Below are 26,390 nucleotides of genomic sequence, written 5' to 3'. Positions count from 1 at the left end.
GTGATTTCTTGATTCTTAGCATCAGGAATTGTGACAGAGGTGCCAGCATCAGGATTTGCAGGCACTTGTATAGGAGTAGGTATATTTCTTAACAGAAATTGCCTGACCTCTCTAGGAAGAAAGGGAGGTCCTGAAAATTTATTCTTTTCACCCCTTTTAATATGATCAGTGATAGCCTTTTCCGAAATTTGAAAAACAGGGAGTAATTCATCATCATCAAAAGTAGCATTAGGGCATAGAAAATTGAAAATCAGTTGTAGAAATCTAGTATACCCTATTACTCCTAAAGCATCTGCTCTCCTAGAAATTATGAATTGAAGTATAGTATTACCATAATCAAAATTACTAGAGTAAAGAAGAGAGTACCCAATTTTCAGAGAAGTGGATGGAAGAACATCAAAATTTGTTGTCTTATTCAAGAAACATATACTGATGCAATCAAAGAAAAAGTTCCATTCTCTTTTCAGTTTGGTCCTAGCCAGTTTTCCAATGGTTGTTATTTCTCCTTGATAGCCTAAAGTCCTTAGCATATCAAACAGCTGCTCAGTGGTATGAGTATCAGGAGCACCATCAAGGCAGGCAATCGCAAGGCTTGGAGCAGAATATCAGCATCAACTTCATATCACTGGCCCTCATACTCAAAAGAAAAGCCAGTGTTTGTTGAATTTACCAAGGCTGTATTCCATACCTGCATGACAGCCCTGTATGACACCTTGACAGGATTCGTGAGAGCATACCCAATTGGACATGGAAGGAGAAAATCCTAAATATCATGAAAATATGATGGTAGCTGCTGATGTGTAAGCAGAGCTAAGTAATTGTTAGTGCCAAATGTATTTCCATGAATGATAGTGGTTTGACTGAAGAGTGGTGAAACTTTAGACGTTGTCATGATGTGTATAGCTCCTGAGAGAGTATAAGTGAGATGTGCATAGTGAAACTATGTGTATGATGAATTGTGTCACAAAATTTCTTCTGGTTATATAACTTTTCTACTCTGGAGTATAACACATTCATATGAAGAAGGTAATTTAGTGAATTTGACTTTGAACAAGTATCAATTACTGAGTAATAGAATTTGACGGTGGAGTAAATTGCGGAAGTAAAGACAAAATACATACAAATATGTCAAGACACAACTGTAGAAATTTGTTTATCAGATAATCCACCATTAACCAACAATTAAGTGAAATACTTAATTGCAGCAAGAAAACTACTCAGAAATTAATTAAGACTAATAATCTGAATTAGAACATGCTAACATGTCGTCAGTATTTGAGACCTCGTTTCTGTCAGGATTTGACAAACTCAGGATATATTGATTCGAATTCAACAGTTGTTTGTTAAAGCATCACAAATTATTAGCAAACCATAATTTTAATCAAAACAATCATCAAGATATACATTTTAAGTGGATGATGTAAAGATTAACAGGCTTCAATAAGAACATTCACATGCATACATAGCGAAATAATCATAGACTAAATCTTGCAATTAAAAGAAATTTCATTAATATATCAGAAGAGTACATTTCATGAAATTTGTAGATTACATGCAAAAAGATTACAAGATAGTCATAGTCTAAGAAGATGAACATCAATAGTCTTAATCAAAGAACTAAGGTTGTTGATGTCGATTAGTTCCTTCTACTATTGACAAATAGCACAGCAAGACGAATGATCCGTTCTTCCTGAAGAAGAGCCTCTCGCCATGCTTCTTCCAAGCGATCGAGATGGAGATGATAGTCCATCTCAAATAACAGGATATTTGTCTGAATCTCTTGTGGAACCAAGTTCCACACCTCATCGGGAATGACAGTGATGTGCCATTCCTGCTCCCAGTCATCACAACTGAACTCGACGTTGAAGTTCTCAAAGTTCATGAACATGTTTCTAAGAACCATTTTTGTGATAGGAGAAAATAGTGAGAAATAAGAGAGAGAAGGTCGTTTTGTGTGAGAATAAGAGATGATGTGACTGAGTTGAAATGACGGTTAAATAGCCAAAGGAATATCAAGGGACCAGGGATTTGATTAATAATTAACTGAAGAGTTAACTTAATGAATTAACCAAAAGATGTCTTGTTAATGCGCGTCTCCCTAGACTGATTTGTAATGATGACAATGATATATTTATTCATATATGCACAATTAGCAAATAAATTCACTTAATTTATCATGCATAAAATAAAATACATCAAATATTCCTGGCTTAATATCTAAAAACACAATATTTAGGACATATCAGGATTTGATCAATATATATCAGGATTTGATCAAATATAAATTGAAATAAATTTATTTGCCCCAACTGACCATACCAAGTTCATTTACAAGCTTTGTAAACTTTGCTTCAGGTAATGGCTTTGTGGAGATATCAGCCAGCTGCTGATCTGTAGGAACACAATGAAGTTCTATGGTTCCTTCCATGACATGCTCTCTTATGAAGTGATATCTGATACTGATGTGTTTTATAAGAGAGTGTTGCACCGGATTTCCTGTCATAGCAATAGCACTTTGATTATCACAATAAATAGAAATTTTTGAAAATGATAATCCATAGTCCATGAGCTGATTTCTTATCCATAACAACTGAGCACAGCAACTTCCAGCTGCAATATATTCAGCCTCAGCAGTTGAAGTAGAAATAGATTTCTGCTTCTTGCTGAACCATGAGACTAATCTGCCTCCCAAAAACTGATAGCTTCCTGATGTACTCTTCCTGTCTATTTTGCATCCAGCAAAATCAGCATCTGAATAACCACATAGTGCAAAATCAGCTTCCCTTACATACCAAAGTCCAAGTGAAACAGTACCCTTGAGGTATCTGAAAATTCTCTTTACTGCAATTAGATGTGGCTCCCTTGGATTTGTCTGAAATCTTGCACGCAAACAAGTGGAAAACATAATGTCTGGCCTACTAGCAGTTAGGTATAAAAGAGAACCAATCATACCTCTGTAGCTTGTGACATCAACTGCTGTACCTTCATGAGGATCAAGTTTTGTAGCAGTTGCCATAGGAGTACTTGCAGTTGCACTTTCTTGCATATTAAACCTCTTCAGTAGATTCCTTGTGTACTTGGACTGATTGATATAGATGCCATTATCAGTCTGTTTAATTTTCAAGCCTAGGTTATAGCTCATCTCTCCCATCATACTCATTTGATATCTTGATTGCATCAACTTTGAAAACTTATCACACAGTGTTTGGTTAGTTGATCCAAAAATGATATCATCCACATAAATTTGAACTAAAATCAAATCTTTACCTTTATTAAGATAAAATAAGGTTTTATCTATTGTACCTCTTTTGAATCCACTTTCAAGTAGAAATTGAGCAAGGGTTTCATACCATGCTCTAGGTGCTTGCTTCAGTCCATCGAGTGCTTTATCAAGTCTGTAAACAAAGTTAGGTGTTTAGGATCCATAAATTTTGGTGGTTGTTCAACATAGACTTCCTCTTCAAGTTCTCCATTGAGAAATACACTCTTGACATCCATCTGGAAGACTTTAAACATCTTGTGAGCAGCATATGCCAAGAAGATTGTGATTGCTTCCAGCCTAGCAACAGGAGCAAATGTCTGATCATAGTCAATACCTTCCTGTTGGGAATAAACTTTAGCCACCAATATTGCCTTGTTTATGATGATTGTTCCATCAGAATCAGTCTTATTTCTAAAGACCCACTTTGTGCCTACAATTGACCTGTTCTTAGGTCTAGGCACCAGCTTCCATACTTCATTTCTTTCAACTCATTCAATTCTTCTTGCATAGCCATGACCCAATCTACATCTTTAAGTGCATCTTCTACTTTCTTTGGATCTTCTTTTGAAAGTAGATTATGATATAAACATTCATTCTGAGTTGCACTTCTTGTCTTTACATCATCATCAGGATTTCCAATGATCAGATCAGGAGTATGATCTTTAGTCCATTTTCTGGCACTGGGAAGTGTCTTTCTGGAGCTAGATGCCCCCCTGAATTATATGCCCCATCAAATACATTTGACGCTCCCCCTGAATCTGTTGTATTATCTCCTGATGAGATATTGGGACTTGACTCATGTTCATCTGATGTTGAATCAACGTTGGATTCTGAGAGATTAGATTGAGAAGAACTTTGAGATGATTCTTCAGTATTAGTACCATCAGCTGACCCTTGCAGTTGCTTCCCCTCAACATGTGCAGGATTATTAGTACAATAATTATCTTCAGAATTTGAAGGAGTGTTAGGATTTGGATCATCAAGATTTGTCAGTTCATTAGAGATTGATCCAGATTCCAACAATGCATTTTCATTTGCAAAAATTAGACTTTCATGAGTGTCTTCTGTAAAACCAGGAATCTTCTTATCATCAAAAGATACATTGATGGAGACAACTACAGTGTTTGTTCTCAGATTGAAAACTCTGTATGCTCTTGATGGTGAGTATCCAACAAAGATTCCTTCATCAGCTTTTGATTCAAACTTACCAAGCTGATCAGTATGAGTTCTCAAAACAAAGCACTTACATCCAAATACATGAAGATTTTTGAGACTGGGCTTCTGCTCTTTTAGCATTTGATAAGGAGTAACACCATGTCTGTTTATCAGAGTAATATTCTGAGTATAACATGTTGTGTTTACTGCTTCAGCCCAAAAGTAAGTGGGTAGTTTTGCTTCTTCTAGCAGAGTTCTGCCAGCTTCAATCAAGGTTCTGTTCTTCTTCTCAACACCATTTTGCTGAGGTGTACCAGGAGCTGAGAATTGTTATTCTATGCCTTTGTACTTGCAGAATTCCTCCATTTTTTAGTCTTGAATTTAGTGCCATTATCACTTCTTAGAGTTTTCACTTTATGGGTGGATCCATTTTCAATTTGCCTTATGTGATCCAGAAGAATTTCTGGAGTTTCATCCTTCTTGTGTAGAAAATAGACCCAAGTATATCTAGTGATATCATCAACAATTACGAGTGTGTATTTTTTCTTGTTGATGGTCATTATGTTCATTGGTCCAAAGAGGTCCATGTGTAGCATGTGATATGGCTCAGAAATAGAGAATTCTGTTTTGCTTTTGAAAGATAGTCTTCTTTGTTTAGACTTTTGGCAAGCATCACAAAGACCATCACTTGAGTATAAAATATTTGGTAATCCTCTTACAAGCTCTTTCTTGGCAAGTTTGTTAGATATATTTGATAATGGCATGGCTAATATGATTTATGTTTAGTTTTCAGATCTTACTTAAACAGGATAAATCAGTACTTACTGGAAGTCAGGACTTAAGGATATCAGTACTTATATTATCAGGAGATAATCATCCGAAGATGGATATCAGAACTTAAGTGCTGAAGGACATTTAGATAAGGACAGTAGCTGATTAAAGGAAAGAAGATCGAGATAAACATAAGAAGAGATATGCTTGAAGAAGGAATTCTATGAAGAATAGAATACTTGGAAGAAAAGATATCTGATTGATATATTTTAGGAAGCAGAATTATATTCCATATCAATTAGCGATTATCTTGTAACTGTGTAGTATATAAACACAGACATAGGGTTTACACTATAAGTGTTATCATATTCGAGAAGATTATTCATGGTAACCCTAGCAGCTCTCGTGATATTTGTTCATCACTGAGAGGTAACAGTTCCATACTGTAACAGAGTTTATTGTTTCAATAAAGTTTATTTTCTGTTACTTGAAATAATAAAAGTTCAATTTGATTGTATTTATACACTGTATTCACCCCCTCTACAGTGTGTGTGACCTAACAAGTGGTATCAGAGCCTATCTGTTAACGCACATACAGTTAAAGATCCAAACACAATCATGTCTGACACAGAAACTCCAACTAAGCCTACCAAAACTGAAGAACCACCAAAGACACAAATTCAAAGTCGGTATGAGACCATCAGAGTTCCCATACTGAGACCATCTGAATATTCCATATGGAAGGTGAGGATGACCATGTTCTTGGAAGCAACAGATCTAGAATATCTTGATAGAATCAAGGAAGGGCCTCACAAACCAACCAAGCTCGCTGTTGCAGTTGCAGGTGAAACAGCAAAGACCGTACCAAAGGAGAAGAGTGATTATACTGCTGAAGATATAGCATCAATTGCTAAGGATGCTAAGGTACGACACTTACTGCATAGTGCCATTGATAATGTAATGTCAAATAGGGTAATTAACTGCAAGACTGCTAAGGAGATATGGGATGCTCTGGAAACAAGGTGTCAGGGAACCAATACAATTAAGAAGAACAGGAAGACAATACTCACTCAAGAGTATGAACATTTTGACTCAAAGACTAATGAATCATTGACTGATTTATATGATAGATTTGTCAAATTCTTGAATGATTTGTCATTGGTTGATAAGGAGTATGAACTTGAAGATTCAAACCTTAAATTCCTGTTAGCTCTTCCTGAATGCTGGGATTTGAAGGCAACAACAATAAGAGACAACTACAATCTTGATGAAACAACTCTTGATGAAATTTATGGAATGCTCAAGACTCATGAACTTGAGATGGAACAAAGAAGCAAGAGGAAAGGAGGAAAGTCAAGGACAGTTGCTCTTAAGGCTGAAGAAGAATTCCCCAAGGAAGCTACCTCAAGGAAAGACAAGGGTAAAGCTCTTTTCACAAAGTCTGATACTGAGTCATCAAGTTCTGAAAGTGATGATGACTTGGATTCTGAAAGCTTGCCTGAGACTGATGCTGATGAGGAGATGATGAAGCTGTGTGCCCTTATGGTGAAAGGGATCACAAAGATTGCATACAGGATGTTCAGGAAGGGAAAGAAGTTTTCCAGGAAAGGCATAAGTTCTGATAAGAAGAATTTCAGAAGATCTGAGGGCAAAGGAGGAAAGTATGATAGAGGAGATTATACCAATGTCAAATGCTATAACTGTGGTGAGAAAGGCCACATATCTCCTGATTGCAAGAAAGTAAAGGGTGACAAAGGCAAGGCTCTTGTCACAAAGAAGAAAAGCTGGACAGACACTTTAACATGTGAAAGATTAACTTCTGAAAATCTTGCTTTTAAGAAAAGAAATGATTTCTTAGAAAAAGAGTTAGTTATGTTCCATCAAACTCAGAAAGATAGAGATGATGCTTTTTATGTTAGGGATGAAGTGCTAAAAATGAATGAATCTCTAAAAACTGAGTTAGAAAAGGAAAGAGAGATTATCAGGACTTGGACTAACTCTGGCAGAACAACTCAAAATTTGCTAAGTAGTGAAAATTGGAAAGAGGGCTTAGGTTATGGAGAGGATAAGAATGATAAAGGAACTGTAGAAATTAAGCCTGTTGTTAAGCAAAAGCCAAAGTTAAAACCTGTTAAGTTTGTAACTGTAAAGTCTGATAATGAGAAATCAGAAGTTAAAGAGGAATTAACTTCTGACAAACTAAAACAGGAAAAGACAGCTGAAGTAAACATAGGCTTAATGGCTAAGAAGCAGCTTAAGCATAAGCTGAAAGATGTTAAGAATGCAAACAAGGTAAAATCACCTAGGAAAAATAGGAATGGAAAGGAAGGTGTGAATAAAAGCAATGATTATAAATCTGTTCCTGATGCTCCTAGGAAAATATGTCATAACTGTGGAAGTTCTAACCATCTGGCTTCTTTTTGCAGGAAGAATAAGAACATTAACTCCTTACCTTCAAAATCAGGAGTTAAGAGTCAGTCTGTTAGATATAAACCACAAAATCCTTGTTTTCATTGTGGTAGTTTATGGCATTCCATTTATACTTGTAAGGAATATCATAGTTTGTACTATGATTATTATCAAATAAAACCTTCTTTGAAGAAAGTTTGCATTGTTCCTTCTAGTGTAAATTCTGATTCAAAGTCTGATAGTGTAAGTTCTGATAAGAAAAATGTTAACATAAACTCTGATGCTAAATCCGCTGCAAAGGTTAACAAACTTAATAAGGCTAAAGGATCCAAGCAAGTCCGGGTCCTTAAAACTAATCATTAGTGGTCTTTGTGATTGCAGGGCAACAGGAAAAATATTCTAGTTCTGGACAGTGGATGTTCAGGACATATGACTGGAAATAAAGCCTTGCTATCAGACTTTGTGGAGAAAGCTGGCCCAAGTGTTCCTTATGGAGATGGCAACATTGGAAAAACATTGGGATATGGCAATATCAATCTTGGGAATGTCATCATTAAAGAAGTAGCTCTAATCTCAGGACTTAAACACAATCTGCTGAGTATAAGTCAAATCTATGACAGAGGTTATCATGTTGATTTCTTTGAAGAACACTGTGAAGTTGTGAGTAAATCCAAAGGCAAAGTTATTTTAAAAGGATACAGGCGTGGTAACATTTATGAAGCTAAGCTTTCAACAAGTACTGATGGTTCTGCAATCTGTCTGATGAGTAGAGCATCAATTGAAGAAAGCTGGAATTGGCACAAGAAACTCTCTCATTTAAATTTCAACAATATAAATGAACTAGTCAAGAAAGATCTTGTGAGAGGACTACCAAGAAATATGCGTTGGTCATAGTGGATGAGTTCACCAAATACACATGGATGTATTTCTTGCACACAAAAAGTGAAACTGCATCTATCTTGATTGATCATGTCAAACATCTGGATAAATTGGTCAAAGATTCTGTGAAAACCATAAGGAGTGATAATGGCACTGAGTTCAAGAATTTGATAATGGAAGAGTTCTGCAAAAACCATGGAATTAAGCAGGAATTTTCTGCTCCTGGAACTCCACAGCAAAATGGAGTTGTTGAAAGGAAGAATAGAACTCTCATTGAAGCTGCACGTACAATGCTTGAAGATGCAAAGCTTCCAACCTATTTCTGGGCTGAAGCTGTGCAGACTGCTTGTTTTACTCAAAATGCAACACTCATTAACAAGCAAGGAAAAACACCATATGAGATGGTGAAGAAAAACAAGCCAAATCTGAAGTACTTTCATGTATTTAGATGCAAGTGTTTTGTTCTCAATACTCATCCTGAACAGCTATCTAAATTTGATCTAAAAGCTGATGAAGGAATCTTTGTTGGATATCCACTTTCCACAAAAGCCTTCAGAGTCTATAATTTGAGAATAAGAGTGGTCATGGAATCTATCAATGTCTCTTTTGATGACAAGAATATTACTGGTCTTGAAGATTTTATTGATCATGATCAGCTGAGATTTGAAAATGAAGACTCAAGTTCTGATACTGAAAATCCTGACAGTCTAAGTCCTGATACTGTAAACTCTGATGGATTAAACTCTGATGTTTTTGAAACTATGGTGACTATGCCAAAGAAAGATACACCTATGCAGGGGGGGCATACTCAAGAACATACCACATCTCAAGAAGCATCAGAACATACATCTGGCTCTTCAAATTCTGATTCGTCAAGTTCTGATAAGCCAAGTTCTGATAGTTCTGAAAATCTAAATTCTAAAGAATCCAACTCAGAGAGCATAGTTTCAGGGGGAGCATCAGAAAATGAAAATGAAGACGGCATGGATCATGGGGGAGCATCCAGTTGTAGAGAAAACCTTCCATTGGCAAGGAAGTGGACTAAATCACATACACCTGATTTGATAATTGGAAATCTTGATGCAGGTGTCAGAACTAGAACAGGTACTTCAAATGAATGTCTTTTCAATTCTTTTCTCTCTCAGACTGAGCCAAAGAAAGTGGAAGAAGCTCTTCAAGATGCTGATTGGGTGCAAGCAATGGAGGAAGAGTTAAATGAATTTGAAAGAAACAAAGTCTGGACCCTAGTGCCAAGACCAAAGAATAGATCTGTTGTTGGTACAAAGTTGGTGTTCAGAAACAAAACTGACAGTGATGGCATAATTACAAGGAATAAGGCAAGGCTGGTTGCAAAAGGATATTCTCAACAAGAGGGAATTGATTATGATGAAACATTTGCACCAGTTGCTAGGTTAGAAGCCATAAGGATATTTTTTGCTTATACTGCTCACAAAAATTTTACTGTCTTTCAAATGGATGTGAAAAGTGCTTTCTCAATGGAGAATTGGAGGAGGAAGTATATGTTGAACAACCTCCAGGCTTTGTAGATTCCAAATATCCAGATTATGTCTACAGGCTTGATAAAGCACTTTATGGACTTAAGCAAGCTCCTAGAGCATGGTATGAGACCTTAGCTCAATTTCTTCTGGAAAGTGGATTTAACAGAGGGACTATAGACAAAACACTGTTCTACCTCAACCATGGAAAGGACTTACTTCTGGTCCAGATTTATGTTGATGATATCATTTTTGGGTCTACATATGACAGACTTTGCAAGAAGTTTGCCAAAGTGATGCAGTCAAGGTATCAGATGAGTATGATGGGGGAACTTAGCTATATTCTGGGCCTTCAAGTCAAGCAAAATGAAGAAGGCACCTTTATTTGTCAAACTAAGTACACCAGAAACTTGCTGAAGAAATTTGGAATGCAAGATTGTTCAAGTACATCCACTCCCATGGCCACTGCCACAAAACTGGATAAGGATACTGATAAATTAGTAGATATTACTGATTACAGAGGTATGATTGGCTCTCTACTTTATCTAACTGCTAGTAGACCTGATATCATGTATGCTACCTGTCTTTGTGCAAGATTTCAAGCAGATCCAAGAGAACCACACTTAACAGCTGTGAAAAAATTTTCAAGTATCTTAAGGGAATAGCTGATCTGGGATTATGGTATCCCAGAGAATCAGATTTTAAACTAATAGGTTACTCAGATGCAGATTTTGCAGGTTGCAAAATTGACAGGAAAAGCACAAGTGGAAGCTGCCAATTTCTTGGAGGCAGATTGGTTTCTTGGTTTGGCAAGAAACAAAAGTCAATTTCCACATCAACTGCAGAAGCAGAATATATTGCTGCAGGAAGCTGTTGTGCACAGATTCTTTGGATGAAGAATCAGTTACTGGATTATGGGTTAACATATTTCAAAATCCCTATTTACTGTGATAATCAAAGTGCTATTGCTATGACAGGTAATCCAGTTCAACACTCTATGACAAAGCACATCAGCATCAGGTACCACTTCATCAGGGAACATGTAGATGAAGGTACAGTGGAATTACACTTTATTCCAACAGATCAACAACTAGCAGATATCTTCACAAAACCATTGTGTGAAGCTACTTTTACAAGATTGGTAAATGAACTTGGAATTATTTCAGGTGCTTTCTCTAAATCTGCTTAGTTTTGTTCTGTTACATCAGACTTTATGATCAGTATTTACAGAATTCAATCTCTTTGTGTATTCTGTGCTTAATTGAAAAATATGTATAAGTACTGACTATTGTTTGATCAATGTTTCTAAACTCTGATAGAGATATGTCTGTTTAGGTAACTATTCAATCCTATGAGGATAACTGTGCTAGATGCTGACCTAGTAGTCTTCAATAAACAAGGGATCCCATGTAAGAAGTAATTATTTCTGTGGAAATCTATTGACACAAGCAAATTCTGATAATTGAGCTTAGTTAAGTTTACTTTGTCTATCTTATTACGAAGTCATAAACTAGAATAATGCTACTCGTCTGTTAAATTCTGATGCTAGTAAATCTGTTGAATGTACTAAGTGCTGATAAACCTCACTTATCAAAAGAAAAAGAAAGAGAAACAAGGATTAAAAATCAGGTACTCCTTTGAGATCTAGAGTAAAAATGTGGAAGGGAAGACCCAAGTGCATTGCTGGTATTAAGTAATATGCATTAGAAAAGCAAAATATTTTCTTGGTGACTTTTCACACTCTATGATTACTGGAGAAATACTCCGATAATAGCATAAATTCTGATAACCAGTCGTGACTCACTTACACTGAGAAGCCACTGTAAAATGGAATTTAAAAAGATGCATAAAATTAGCACAAAATAGTTGAGGTGGACTCAAGCATGGACTCATTCAACAGTAGGTTTCAGAATAATGACAGCTCTTTAGCAAAGTTTTAGTTATGCCTTATTTCTAAGATGTACTGAAGTGAATCAGACTTTACTCTTTGTCTGATATTTAGCTTAATGCACACTAACCACTCCATATGAATGATGAAAATCACTGCCATGATCTATGTTATTTTAGATGAACAGTCATTGTGTCACATTGCACAAATTCTGAGGACAATTTCTGATTGCATGTTCTGATGATTAAGTTCTGAAGAATATAAATCAGAATTTATGTGAGGACTTACTAAGATAGGCATTCCTTTTTCGAGTTAGGAAATTATGTTCTGATGACTGTTAAGTTCTGATATAAGTCTAAGTTCTGATATTACAGTCTGATTCTTTACTTGACTTATTTGTGGATAAAATTTGACAACAGTCTCAGTTTAAACCAGAATATGTTGAAGTGGAAGATTAATAGTCACTATAGTTAGGGATAGTGGTACTCGTACATGAACAGTCAACTTTTACTTGCTTCTTGTGCGCATTAAACCATGTTTTCTCTTTCCAATGACTGTTTTTCTTTTTCCAAGTCTGGGGAGATGAGGTAGAATTAATTCTACCTATAAGCATTAAATTTCTTTACGTCTCCTGGCATTCTCTTGCCTATATAAACAACCACTTCATATCAGCCTTCCCATCACCTCTTTTATCACAAACTCACCTTCATACTTTTTCTATCAAAAACACCATGGTCAATTACAATATGTTTTTGAACTATGAAACATTCAACATGGAGCTGAGCTATGCCGATTGGCAGCAGGAATGGCACGTTACTGCCATTCCTGATGAGATATGGGACTCTGTTCCCCAGGAGGTACTCACCCACCTCCTGTTCTTCTACATGGACTACCATCACCATCTGGAGCGATTGGAGGAGGAAAGGCTGGAAGCTCTCCGCCAGCAAGAGCGAATCATACGACTCGATATTCTGTTTGTCGAGAGTAGGAAGAAGAAATGATTTATTTTCTTCTTCCTGTTTTTCTTCATCATCAGCCTTGTCCTGCTTCTTGAGCTAGGACAAAGGCTGTTGACGTTAGGTTTAGCAGCTTAGGGAAATCTTGTACAAGTTCTGATGTAATTTAAATTTCATGAATGTATTATCTTGATATATTAATGAAATTTGTTTTTGTTTCAAGATCCTGTCTCTGAGATATTTTGTAATGCATTGATAAATCCTGATCCATATTCATATTCTGATGACCATAATTTATGTTCTAATTAAGTTCTGATTTTATTTTATCAGTACTTGCTCATCTGATTTATTATGGTCATTTTCACTCTGATTTTTTTTTGAATATTGATGTTGCAGTAAAAAATAATTAAATAAGTGGGAACAATTTCAATTTTGAATTAAAACTATTTCACCTTGATTAATGGAATAACTTGGTAAGTGGAACGGTTTTTCCTTAAAAAACTGCAAGTGGGTAAGTAATGATTACTGTTTTCTCGTGCCCATTATCTATTCGTTTTTACTGCATGTCTGACAGGTGTCCAACGGTTACATTTTTTTTTCAAAAAGTATAAGTAAGACAGAGAGAGGATTTTTTAATCTTTTATTTCCTTTCACACTTTTTCTCTCTATTTTCTTTTACTCTCTTTCTTCTTCTAACGTTGGTTTTTCATCTAGACATTCTATCAAACACCTAACAGGCACTTAAACCTCTCGATTACTTACATGGCACCTAAGGATTTAATCATTGATGGAGCTAAATTTGTTCCAAATAATTATGCTGTTATTCTTGATAATGCTGAAGCTCCGTCTGAATTGCATTTTGTGCAAGACCTTCTTGCACACAGTGAAATCGGGTATGCATTGACCCAACCTTCAGTATTCTCAAGCCAAAAAGTTATGACACTTTGGAGGACCGGAAACTTTGATAATGGTGGTCCAAATGGTACTCCTAGTATTATTTTCGAAGTGGGTGATTCTTCATATGCAGTCACTCCTGGTACAATACGCAAGGCTCTACATCTCCCAGAAGGATGTACTTTTTCAATTCCAGAGAAATCAGCTCTTCAGGAGTTAATAGCCAGTTTGGGGTATGAACAGAGTTTGGCAAAGCTTGGGCAGTTGAAACGGGCTCATATCAGAAGGGAATGGAGTTTCTTCTTCGACTGCATCACTAAAGCTTTTGGGAACAAGTGTTCGAATTTTGATGCCATCCCCATAATGAGTCAGCACATCGGGTATGCCATTATAAACCAAACTCATTTTGATTTTGCAACTGCTATAATAGGTTTTATTGGGGATAGGATGACAGAGGATAGGAATGTTGTCTACTTTGCTAGATTCTGTCAACTTATATATACTTTTTGTACTGATGAACCTCACTTAGTCAGTTCCTTAACTCCACCTTTTAAGGTTGCAAAATGATACTTTAATGACCTGGTAAATGCTGACACTAAGAAACCAGTGGTTAGACCTTTACAGATTCCTCAGTTTGTGAAGCAGATCTTAGTAAATGCTGATCCTGATTCCTTTAGATCTGTTTATCCTGATGTCCAACCAACAAACACCTCCCATACACCACAACAACCATCAGAACATACCACTCATTCTACTCAACCAACCCTCAGGCAATATATCAAATCCTATCTCTCCACTTCACAGACAGTTCAACCCTCATTCTCAACACCTACTGTGAAGCCTTCATCTTCCAAACCTAAGAGGACAAAGACTGTTCCTCAAACACCTCAAAAGAGAAGGAGGATTGCTTTGAGAGATGAGTCTGACAGTGAGGAACAGGTTTTAACATCAGAACCTGTTGTCAAAGAAGCTGAGAAAGTGACTTCTCAGAAAGATTCTGGAATTGGGGGATCTAGGCTTCTCAAGAGGCTTAGAAGAATGACTGTTCCTGACACTCCCAAGGAATCAATATCTACAAAGAGATACAAGAAACAGAGGGCAAAAAGGCCAGTTTCAGATGATGAAGAAGCAGCAGCTCAGAAAGGAGATCAGGAGTCTCTGATCTCACAAGAAAAGGAATCTGCTAAAGTCACTACTTCTCCATCAACTCGAACTCAGGATGCTGTTCCTGAACAGGCCAACACACCATCTGTGTCTCCTGCTCAAAAGTCTGTATCTCCTGTTAATATAGGCACAAGAGCTGATATTGATATCCAGAACTTGGTTGTGCCTGAAGTAATTCTCTTAGAAGCTCCAACAGCAACTAATCCATCAACCACACCTGTTACTGATGCTGTTCAAACTCCAGAGTTATCTACTACACCTTCTCTGCATCTAGATGCTGATGATCAGAATTTAGGTGAGCATCAGGATATGGCTGTTGATCAGAACTTAGAACCAGATCAGCACTTAGAGGATGCTGAAGCCTCCATTGCTACTCATACTGTTGTTTTATCAAAAGATACTGATTCTGTAAGTTCTGATGCTGCAAATGCTGGAGATACTGGTGATGCTGCTCCAAATGTAGATGCTGATGAAGCAGGTCCTTCAGGACATGCTTCTCAATAAACTATTTTTAAATCTGAACTTGTTAAGAAGTTTGTTACCAGAGAAGCACCAGTGCCTTGGAGTGAAACTCCTGCAGGACAGGAGTGGACTAAGGAATGGAACTCAGTTTCCTGTGTTCCAACTGCAAAGCATCTTGCTGAGCACTTGACAAAAGCTGATGAAATGTTAATTTCTGATGATTTCAAAACCCAGCTTAGAGTCACTACATTGAGTACTAAACATCTTCAAGGTCTCCATTGAACTACTCATGCAGAGCTACACAAGATTCTGGAAGAATTCATCAAACAGGAACAAGTTCAAAAGATTAATAAGAAAAAGTTCTTCAAACCTACCATTGACAGGATTGCTTATATTGAGAAGACTCAAGAGAAACAACAAGCTCAGATTGATGATATTCTGAAAAATCAAGCTTCTCAGCAATCTCAACTTACTGAAATCCAAGCCTCAGTGGAATTGCTTGTCTCTCTTCTACTACCTGCTGATGCCAAAAAGGGGGAGAAAGTAATTAAGTCCAAATGCAAGACTGACAAGACACTGAAAGGGAAGGATGATGAAAAGGATGATCAAGGAAACCCTGGAATGGGTAGAGGTTGTTAGGGCGAAAACACGCACTAATATTCACGCAAGTATACGCGTTCGCAAGTAATATAGAATACTTTCTAGTTCGTTCCCTCAGAGACTCAGACTAAGTTATTATCTAATTAAACTCACTCACCAATGTATGATTACTTCTCAATGTTAAGATAACACTTGAAATTATTGATTAAATATTAACTATAATTAACTACTTAATTAACCACTTAACTAACACTTCAAATTATCAATAATAAAACACTCATGAGATCACAACTTCATTATTACTTCCTTCTATAGCAATTATTATTACCTTTAACATGTGACAGTGATGATATTAATCGAATAACACGAAACTGATAAAAGCCAACTTTCATTGTACTAATACCATTCTACCAAGCATCCACAATTAAGATAGAAGTTGAATAGTCATCAATTATGTTGAGTTCCTATATGTCTACAGAAATTGACAACACAACGATTTAAGCACAAGTTATTCCTTTTGATTACATAGGGCAAATAAAACTGTTAGAGTTACCCACTAATCATGCACAACGTACATGAACCTATGCTAGCATGGCAAGTTCTAAATCTCTAGATCCACCGTCGCTTCACAAGAGATTAACACCCTATCTTATATGTTCGCGACGCACATAAGAGGAATACGCGCAACCAATACTAGATATCATGCAATCATCACACACTAAAGTATTGAACAATTAACTAAAGAATTCCATAATAAATCCGTTGAAACCCCATGATCATGATTAGCCCATAATAGAACTTATCACCATCATGGGTTCATATGAAATCATGATAAACAAACACAAGAAAATAATAACTAAACTAATTATATTAAAATAGAGTACGTCATAAGAGTAAATAAGTCAAAGCAAGAAAACTAGCATCCAACGTTACAACAAAACAAGAATCACAAGAATATATGCTTCCTCTTCGTTGCGGTGTGCTAAATCGGTCTTCTTCCTTATCTCCTTCGCTTCTTGCGTAAAACACAATCTAAAACATAATCTCCTTAATACTCTCTGTGAAAACGTCTCAAATCTACCTATATAATAGTCCCATAAAACTCAGATTACATAGAAGTTGGAAGCCACACAGAAGTAGAAGTCTAAAATAATTCAGCTTTTTCCCCGACCCTGCGCGGCCGCTCAGCATTGCTGCGCGGGCGCGCAGGACCCTACTGGAAAAATTCCAAGCTTGCTCCGTTTCTTCACCGTAATCTGCCCATTCCTTTCCTCTCGCAATGGTGAACACATGCCAAGGCTTATTCTTGATGATTCCTCCCCCGAAATGTAACTAATACCCTGAAATGCATAAACACTAGAAAAACGCATTAAATACACAAAATACTTGATTTCAAGACACCAATTTAAGCCATTTTAAGACGTTCTAAGTGGTATAAAATGCCACTTATCACACCCCCAAACTTAAATCGATGCTTGTCCTCAAGCGTCACAGACTCAAAACAAATAAAAATATGCATGAATGCAATCTATATGAAAATGCAACGATCCCCCTTACTATAATTAACCAACCAAATTGTCACATCTCAACGAATGCAGTTAGACATTTAAAGATCAATAAACTCATGCAACCGGACAAACAGCCAGAAACATGGTATGTGCAAATACTTAACAGATATGCTTCGGAACTAGACCAATTACTTATGACTAGACTATCCTCAAGGCAATCCTACGATTATACAAAGAATAAAAATTCTAGGCACAAAGTGATATACAACACTACAAGAACTCTGGAGCTTACTACGGAATTGTGCTTTTTATTTACAACTCAAATGCTTATTTGACCGTGCAATGAGTGAGGTCCACAAAAGACTTATACAATGGTATCCATGTAACGAGCGTTAGGTTAGCGGATCCCAGACTCTAAAAGCCTTAGGTCACTAGGCACAAAGTCCCCTAAGAACTTAATAACTCGAATACCAAAGAGCCCACTCTTGATCAATTATGCAATTTTTTTTTTTTTTAACTTCTGAGCAAGTGAGTTTCGCTCCATCTTACCCATCCCTAGACTACTCGCAACATAAGCGAGCCGGCTACTAGTCATTTGACGCCTAGCCACAACTAGCAACAACTTCCATATTTTTTTTTCTCCATGAAAAATTTTCTTTTTCATGTTTTTATCACTAAGAACCTATAATCGAATTCTAAGCATAATAAATAGATTGACCTTGAAAACAACAAAATCATAACAACAATCTAGCCCTTACGCATTCTTTAAGACTTAGTGGACTTACAATTGTTTCTAGCATGCATATCAACCTACACAACTTAATATCACTTTAATGCTATCACTACACTCGCATCAATATCACAATTCAGTCGATAAATCATTGCAAAAGGGATCATAGTAAATGCATGAGCTACATGACATTCATAAAAAAAAACTATATGGCATAAATTATGCAACTATATGAACTAACTATCATGAATATGCAACTAAATGACACACACACAGTATTCCTTTAACTACCACCCCCAAACTAAAAATCTTCACTGTCCTCAGTGAAAGTAGTAGAAAGGAACACAGGGTATACCTACTCGGAGTCATCATCATCATCACCCTCAGCGGGTGGAGTATCAGGCGGCGGGTATGTAGAGTCCTCACCAAAAACTGGCCACTGGATATCAGCTCCAAGGCCTCGAAAAGCAGTCCCTAACGCAAGGGTGAGCTCCTGAGCAAACCTACTCTGCGTCTCATACATGGCATCCATCCACCGTGAAAGCCTCCTATACTGGGCATCACCCATCCCAGCACCCTCCTGAGCTCTCGACGAACCAGCCTCACTATGCCCTGGCCTGGCCATAGTAGCACCTCGTGCTGGACGCCCTCCTGGAAGACGATAACCCAGCCCATGCTCCTCAGGCTCACCACCGGTCCACTCCTGCATCCCATTCAGAGTGCCAGAATCTATCGGAGCTGCTGGCAACTGCAACTGCTCATGAGCCGGCCAGTTCACTCCCACTGCTCGGCATAGCTTCGTAACCGTGGATGTATAAGGGATGTTCATATGCTTTGCTCCCCTCAAAAACTTCAGAATTCCTTGGTAGATAAACTCACCAAGGTCCACATAGTATTCCTCATTCAGAATTCCCCACAACAGCTGTGCTCTCTCAACTGTGACCTCGTGTGCATGTGAAGAAGGCAAAATATTAGCACATATAAATGCATTCCATGCACGGGCATACCTGTTCATGGCGATCGCCGGAAAATGACGATACTCATTATTGGCTGGACTGCGGTTCCAAACTGTGCCCGGTCGACAGAGAGTCGTACAAATTAAATCCAAGTCAAAATCCTCAGCAGTCTTTTCATTCCAGTTCTCCTCCTCGGACTTCCTCTCTCGCTGTCCAATCACACGGCGAATCGCCGCAGGATGATAATCAACCGTCAGCCCACGGACTACAGAAAACCCATTCTTTTCAGCCTTCGCGTTCGCGTAGAACTCGCGAACAACGCTCATCGGTACTGCTTCGGGTGACTCACAAAAAGCTATCCACCCCTTCTCTACAATCATGGGCAACAACTCACCATCCCTCCCTCATGGTAAAAACCCCCTCTCCTTCAGAATCGGCTTCCCCAACAGCCTAGTGTACTCCTCCTCCGCAGCTCTGTCAGTTAAACGAGGCCTTGCAGCAGTGCCCCTCGAAGAATCAGTAGTAGGAACTGTGCTGCTGCTGTCAATAGTGCGTGCTCTCTTGGGTGCCATTGATTCGTGAATAGAAGTGTGTAAGAACTGATTTTTGATGTTTGTGAGAGGGTTTAAGTGTAGGAAGTTTTGTGGGAGATATATAGGATAGGTGTATGTATATATAGGGTATGGATTAGATTAGGGTTTGGGAATTAAGGGTTAAAATGATGGGGTAGTGGGAACAATTCGTGGGTTTATGGGCTAAAACTTTTTTTTGTGTATTTTTTTTTTCTGAACTGCAAAAAATTTTCTGGAACTCGACCCCTGCGCGGCCGCTCAGCATAGCTGCGCGGGCACGCAGAGGGTCTCTGGAAAAAAAAAATTTCAGCCCCTATTTTCTGATTTTTTTTGTGTTTTTGGATAGGTTATTAACTTCTACGGGTTCCTGTAACAACAATTCATGGGTTGCCTCCCACGCAGCGCTTCTTTTTCGTCATTAGCTTGACATTCCGTACCTTTCTCAAGTAGTCAACAAAATGGCACTAACCACCTCTCGGTTTGCCATGTCCCCATAGTAGTGCTTCAACCGCTGACCGTTAACCTTGAATGCTTGGTCCGAATCATTCTCAAAAATTTCCACCGCTCCATGTGGAAACACAGTTTTGACAATAAAAGGTCCAGACCACCTTGATTTCAACTTCCCAGGAAAAAGTCAGAGCCGAGAGTTGAATAAAAGAACTTGTTGCCCTGGCATAAATAACTTAGGATGTAGCTTCCTATCGTGCCACCTCTTCACCTTTTCCTTATACATTTTGTTATTCTCGTACGCTTGAAGTCGAAATTCATCAAGTTCATTAAGCTGAAGCATTCTTTTCTTACCAGCTGCATCTAAATCCAGGTTCAATTTCTTCAATGCCCAGTAGGCCTTATGCTCAAGCTCCGCCGGTAGATGACATCCCTTACCGTACACCAACTGAAACGGTGACATCCCAAGTGGAGTTTTGTATGTTGTTCTGTAAGCCCAAACAGCTTCATCGAGCTTTAAAGACCAATCCTTCCTTGACGGACAAACAACCTTCTCTAGAATGCGCTTTATCTCTCTGTTAGACACTTCCGCTTGACCATTTATTTGCGGATGATAGGCAGTAGCTACTCGATGATTCACATTATAACGCTGCATCATAGAAGTGAACTTACGGTTGCAAAAATGCGATCCTTCATCACTTATGATTACCCGAGGCGTTCCAAACCTTGTGAAAATTTGCTTATGAAGAAAATTTAGTACTACCTTTGCATCATTTGTCGGTAAAGCTTTAACTTTGACCCATTTTGAGACATAATCGACTGCCAGCAAGATGTACTGATTATTGCAAGATGAGATAAAAGGCCCCATGAAATCGATTCCCCACACATCAAAGACCTCGACTTCAAGCATCACATTTAATGGCATCTCATCCTTCCTTGACAAATTTCCCACTCTTTGGCAACGATCACAACTTAAAACAAACTGATGAGCATTCTTGAACAAAGTAGGCCAGAAAAAACCTGCTTGCAGAATACGAGTTGCCGTCTTCTCACCTCCATAGTGTCCACCATAAACCGTGGAATGGCAGTCTCGTAATATCCCCTCCGTCTCACAGAACGGGATACATCTCCTGATGATCTGGTCAGCTCCCTGTCTAAACAAATATGGTTCATCCCACATATACCACTTCACCTCATGCAAAAACTTCTTCTTTTGCGTGGATGTCAAATTAAGAGGCATTATATTGCTGACAAGATAGTTTACAATATCTGCAAACCATGGTTCTTCCTCCTGAATTGCAAACAACTGCTCATCCGGAAAAGATTCATTGATTAACGTCCTATCTTGTGAAGTAGAATCGGGATTCTCCAACCTAGAGAGATGGTCAGCTACTTGATTCTCGGTACCTTTTCTATCTTTGATCTCTAACTCAAATTCCTGAAGTAAAAGCACCCAACGAATGAGTCTCGGCTTCGAATCCTTCTTAGAAACCAGATAGCAAATAGCTGCATGATCAGTGAATACTGTTACTTTCGTACCAAGCAGATAAGATCGAAATTTCTCAAAGCCAAAGACTATAGCCAAAAGCTCCTTCTCAGTAGTGGTGTAGTTCAATTGGGCACCATTTAAAGTCTTACTCGCATAGTAGACCACATGGAAGAGATTTTTCTTGCGCTGTCCCAGAACTGCACCTACCGCATAATCACTCGCATCACACATCATCTCAAACGGTTCTGTCCAATCTGGTGCTGTAATAACTGGTGCAGTGATCAAACTCTTCTTGAGAGTCTCGAATGCTGCCAAACATTCATCATCAAATTTGAAAGGCACATCTTTCTCAAGCAAATTGCACAATGGCTTAGATATCTTTGAAAAGTCCTTGATGAATCGCCGATAAAAACCCGCATGACCAAGAAAACTACGGATTCCTTTCACAGAATTGGGTGGGGGAAGATTTTCAATGACTCCCACCTTGGCCTTGTCCACCTCCAGACCCTTGCTAGAGACCTTATGCCCAAGGATAATGCCTTCACGCACCATAAAATGACATTTCTCCCAATTAAGCACCAAATTAGTTTCCACGCATCTTTTGAGTACGGCGCGCAGATTATTCAAACATTCATCATATGAGTGTCCAAAGACGGAGAAGTCATCCATGAACACTTCGACGTTATTTCCAATCATGTCATAGAATATAGCCATCATACATCTCTGAAAGGTGGCCGGGGCGCCACATAACCCAAACAAAACTCTACGAAAAGCAAATGTGCCAAATGGACAAGTGAAGGTAGTCTTTTCCTGATCCTCTGGTGCAATACAAATCTGATTATACCCGGAATAACCATCCAGAAGACAAAAATACTCATGTCCCGCCAATCTGTCAAGCATTTGATCAATAAATGGAAGAGGAAAGTGATCCTTTCTTGTGGCTTTGTTCAATTTCCTATAATCCATGCATACTCTCCATCCTGTAACTGTTCGAGTAGGGATGAGCTCATTCTTTTCATTTGCGACCACAGTGATACCTCCTTTCTTAGGAACACATTGTACGGGGCTCACCCACGAGCTGTCAGAAATAGGATAAATGATGCCTGCATCTAGCCATTTCAGAATTTCTTTCTTCACCACCTCCTTCATGATGGGATTCAGTCTTCGTTGATGTTCCACAGTTGGCTTACTACCTTCCTCTAGCAGAATTTTATGCATACAATATGAAGGACTTATCCCCTTGATGTCTTCTATGGTCCATCCTATAGCCGATTTGAATTCTCTCAAAATTCTTAAGAGCTTGTCTTCCTCACTACCTGAAAGGTTAGCTAAAATAATAACAGGTAACGTAGATGAATCACCTAAAAAAGCATACCTCAAGTGTTCAGGTAATGGTTTGAGCTCTAAGGTAGGTGCCTCCTCTATTGATGGTTTGAGCTTCCCTTCAGCGTTCTTGAGGTCAGAAGTACCAAGAGATTCAAATGGTATGTCCAGCTTTCGCTTCCAGGGAGAAGCGTTCAGATATTGTAATTGCTCGTTGCTATCTTCATCATCACTGTCAAATTCCCCCACTAAGGCCTTTTCCAATGCATCAGACATTAGCATGTGCTCGAGTTCTGAAGTAACTGCGGAATCAATCACATCCACTTTTAAGCACTCCTCATCTTCTGTAGGGAATTTCATTGCCTTGAATACGTTGAAGGTCACATCCTGATCTTGGACCCGCATAGTAAGTTCCCCTTTTTTCACATCTATCAAGGTACGGCCAGTAGCCAAGAAAGGCCTCCCCAAGATTATGGGAATCTTCTTATCTTCCTCAAAATCCAGAATAACAAAATCTGCTGGAAAGAAGAGCTTATCCACCTTGACGAGCACATCCTCAACTATGCCCCTTGGGTAAGTAATGGAACGGTCCGCCAATTGTAGCGACATGTATGTGGGTTTTGGATCAGGCAGATCCAGCTTTTTAAAGATCGACAAGGGCATCAGATTAATGCTTGCTCCCAAATCACAAAGGCACTTGTCAAAAGTTAGATTGCCAATGGTGCAAGGAATGGTGAAGCTTCCTGGATCTTTCAGTTTTGGTGGTAACTTTTGTTGCAGAACCGCGCTGCATTCTTCCGTGAGAGCAACGGTTTCAAGGTCATCCAGTTTCACCTTCCTTGAAAGAATAGTCTTCATAAACTTCGCATAACTAGGCATTTGTTCCAGAGCCTCAGCGAAAGGTATATTGATGTGAAGTTTCTTGAACACCTCCAGAAACTTCCCGAACTGTCTATCCAGCTTTTGTTGCTGCAATCTCTTAGGAAAAGGTGGTGGAGGATAGAGCTGTTTCTCCCCTGTATTAGCCTCAGGCAGAGTGTGTTCAACAGTAGTCTTCTTTGGTTCCGCCACTTTCTCCTTTTGCTTAGATTCTTCATCTCTAACTTCAGCTTCGACTTCTTTTGCCTTTTCAGCATCAGCTACTTTTCCAGACCTTAAGGTAATAGCCTTGACTTGCTCTTTAGCTTCCTTCCTGCCTGGTACTTCCGTGTCACTGGGAAGAGTGCCAGGTTGACGATTGAGCACTGCATTGGCTAATTGACCGATTTGATTTTCTAAGGTCTTGATAGAAACCGCCTGACTCTTGCACAACAGCTTAAGTTCCTCAAAATCAGCACTAGTAGGTGCAGCTGCACTTCCCTGTTGAGGATATGATTGCCTTGTAGCATACTGCTGTGGTTGCTGGAATCCAGGTGGGTTAAACTGTTTACTTACTCCTTGCTGATATGTTGGCTGAATAGCATTCTGATTATTCCCCCAGCTGAAATTCGGATGATTTCTGTTATTAGGATGATAGGTCGCTGGCACAGGCTGCTGTTGTCGCTGATAATTATTCATATACTGAACAGATTCATTGACAAGAGAACACTGATCCATAGCATGAGAACCTGCACAAAGCTCACAAACCATAGCTATTTGATTAACTCCATACGTAGCCAGAGAATCAACCTTCATTGATAGTGCTTGGAGCTGGGCTGCAATAGCGGTGGCTGCATCAACTTCCAGAATACCTGCGACCTTGCCTGACGTCATCCTCTGAGTTGGGTTTTGATGCTCATTTGCAGCCATTGTCTCTATAAGATTATACGCCTCAGTATAGCTTTTAGCCCATAAGGCTCCTCCAGCTGCTGCATCGAGCATGGGCCGAGATTGGGCCCCCAAACCATTATAAAAACCAGTGATTACCATCCAATCCGGCATTCCATGATGTGGACATTTTCTCAACATTTCCTTGTAGCGTTCCCAAGCCTCGCACATAGATTCTGTAGGTTGCTGCGCAAACTGAGTAAGAGCACTCCTCATAGCAGCAGTCTTTGCCATTGGATAAAACTTCACCAGAAACTTTTGCGCAAGATCTTGCCACGTAGTGATGGACCCAGCTGGTTCAGAATGTAACCAGTCTTTAGCCTTATCCCTCAGTGAGAATGGGAAAAGCCTCAACTTGATAGCCTCATCAGTCACGCCATTATACTTAAAAGTGCTCCAGATCTCGACAAAATTTCTTATGTGCATGTTGGGGTCTTCAGTTGCCGCTCCTCCAAAAGAAACAGAATTCTGCACCATCTGAATAGTGCCCGGCTTGATTTCAAAGGTGTTAGCTTGAATAGCCGGATGAAGGATGCTTGACTGAATATCATCAATTTTAGGCCGAGAAAAATCCATAAGAGCTGGATCAGCTTGAACAATACGATCTCCCATGTTTACTGGTTCTTTCTGCTCAGCGCCTGAATCTGAATCCTCAAAATCTAACTTCTCCGGAATATCAAGAACTGCGTTTGTCTCCTCAGTTGTATCTAAAGTCCTCTTGCGAGCACGAGAACGAGTTTGCATAAACGCTTGCTAAAGTACCTGAAACACAACCGAAAAGAGTAAGTAACTACTACGTCCTAATCACTGAGTCCTAATGACCAATGATGGTAAGTACATAAACTAAACAAATACGGCAGCGGCGCCAAAAACTTGTTAGGGCGAAAACACGCACTAATATTCACGCAAGTATACGCGTTCGCAAGTAATATAGAATACTTTCTAGTTCGTTCCCTCAGAGACTCAGACTAAGTTATTGTCTAATTAAACTCACTCACCAATGTATGATTACTTCTCAGTGTTAAGATAACACTTGAAATTGTTGATTAAATATTAACTATAATTAACTACTTAATTAACCACTTAACTAACACTTCAAATTATCAATAATAAAACACTCATGAGATCACAACTTCATTATTACTTCCTTCTATAGCAATTATTATTACCTTTAGCATGTGACAGTGATGATATTAATCGAATAACACGAAACTGATAAAAGCCAACTTTCATTGTACTAATACCATTCTACCAAGCATCCACAATTAAGATAGAAGTTGAATAGTCATCAATTATGTTGAGTTCCTATATGTCTACAGAAATTGACAACACAACGATTTAAGCACAAGTTATTCCTTTTGATTACATAGGGCAAATAAAACTGTTAGAGTTACCCACTAATCATGCACAACGTACATGAACCTATGCTAGCATGGCAAGTTCTAAATCTCTAGATCCACCATCGCTTCACAAGAGATTAACACCCTATCTTATATGTTCGCGACGCACATAAGACGAATACGCGCAACCAATACTAGATATCATGCAATCATCACACACTAAAGTATTGAACAATTAACTAAAGAATTCCATAATAAATCCGTTGAAACCCCATGATCACGA

At 38.5% G+C, this 26,390-nt stretch overlaps 1 non-coding gene across 1 annotated transcript; it reads left to right on the top strand.

Annotated features, from left to right (window-relative positions):
* Positions 1–24,879: 24,879 nt before the first annotated feature.
* Positions 24,880–24,986, top strand: LOC141709505 (small nucleolar RNA R71). Its single transcript, XR_012570077.1, has one exon. It is a non-coding gene; the product is annotated as a small nucleolar RNA R71 (small nucleolar RNA).
* The last annotated feature ends 1,404 nt before the right edge of the window (positions 24,987–26,390 follow it).

The sequence above is a fragment of the Apium graveolens genome, chromosome 2, assembly GCF_009905375.1.
Source record: "Apium graveolens cultivar Ventura chromosome 2, ASM990537v1, whole genome shotgun sequence".
Classification (NCBI taxonomy): domain Eukaryota; kingdom Viridiplantae; phylum Streptophyta; class Magnoliopsida; order Apiales; family Apiaceae; genus Apium; species Apium graveolens.
Note: the sequence above shows the minus strand (reverse complement) of the source record. Positions and strands in the feature narration are given on the sequence as shown.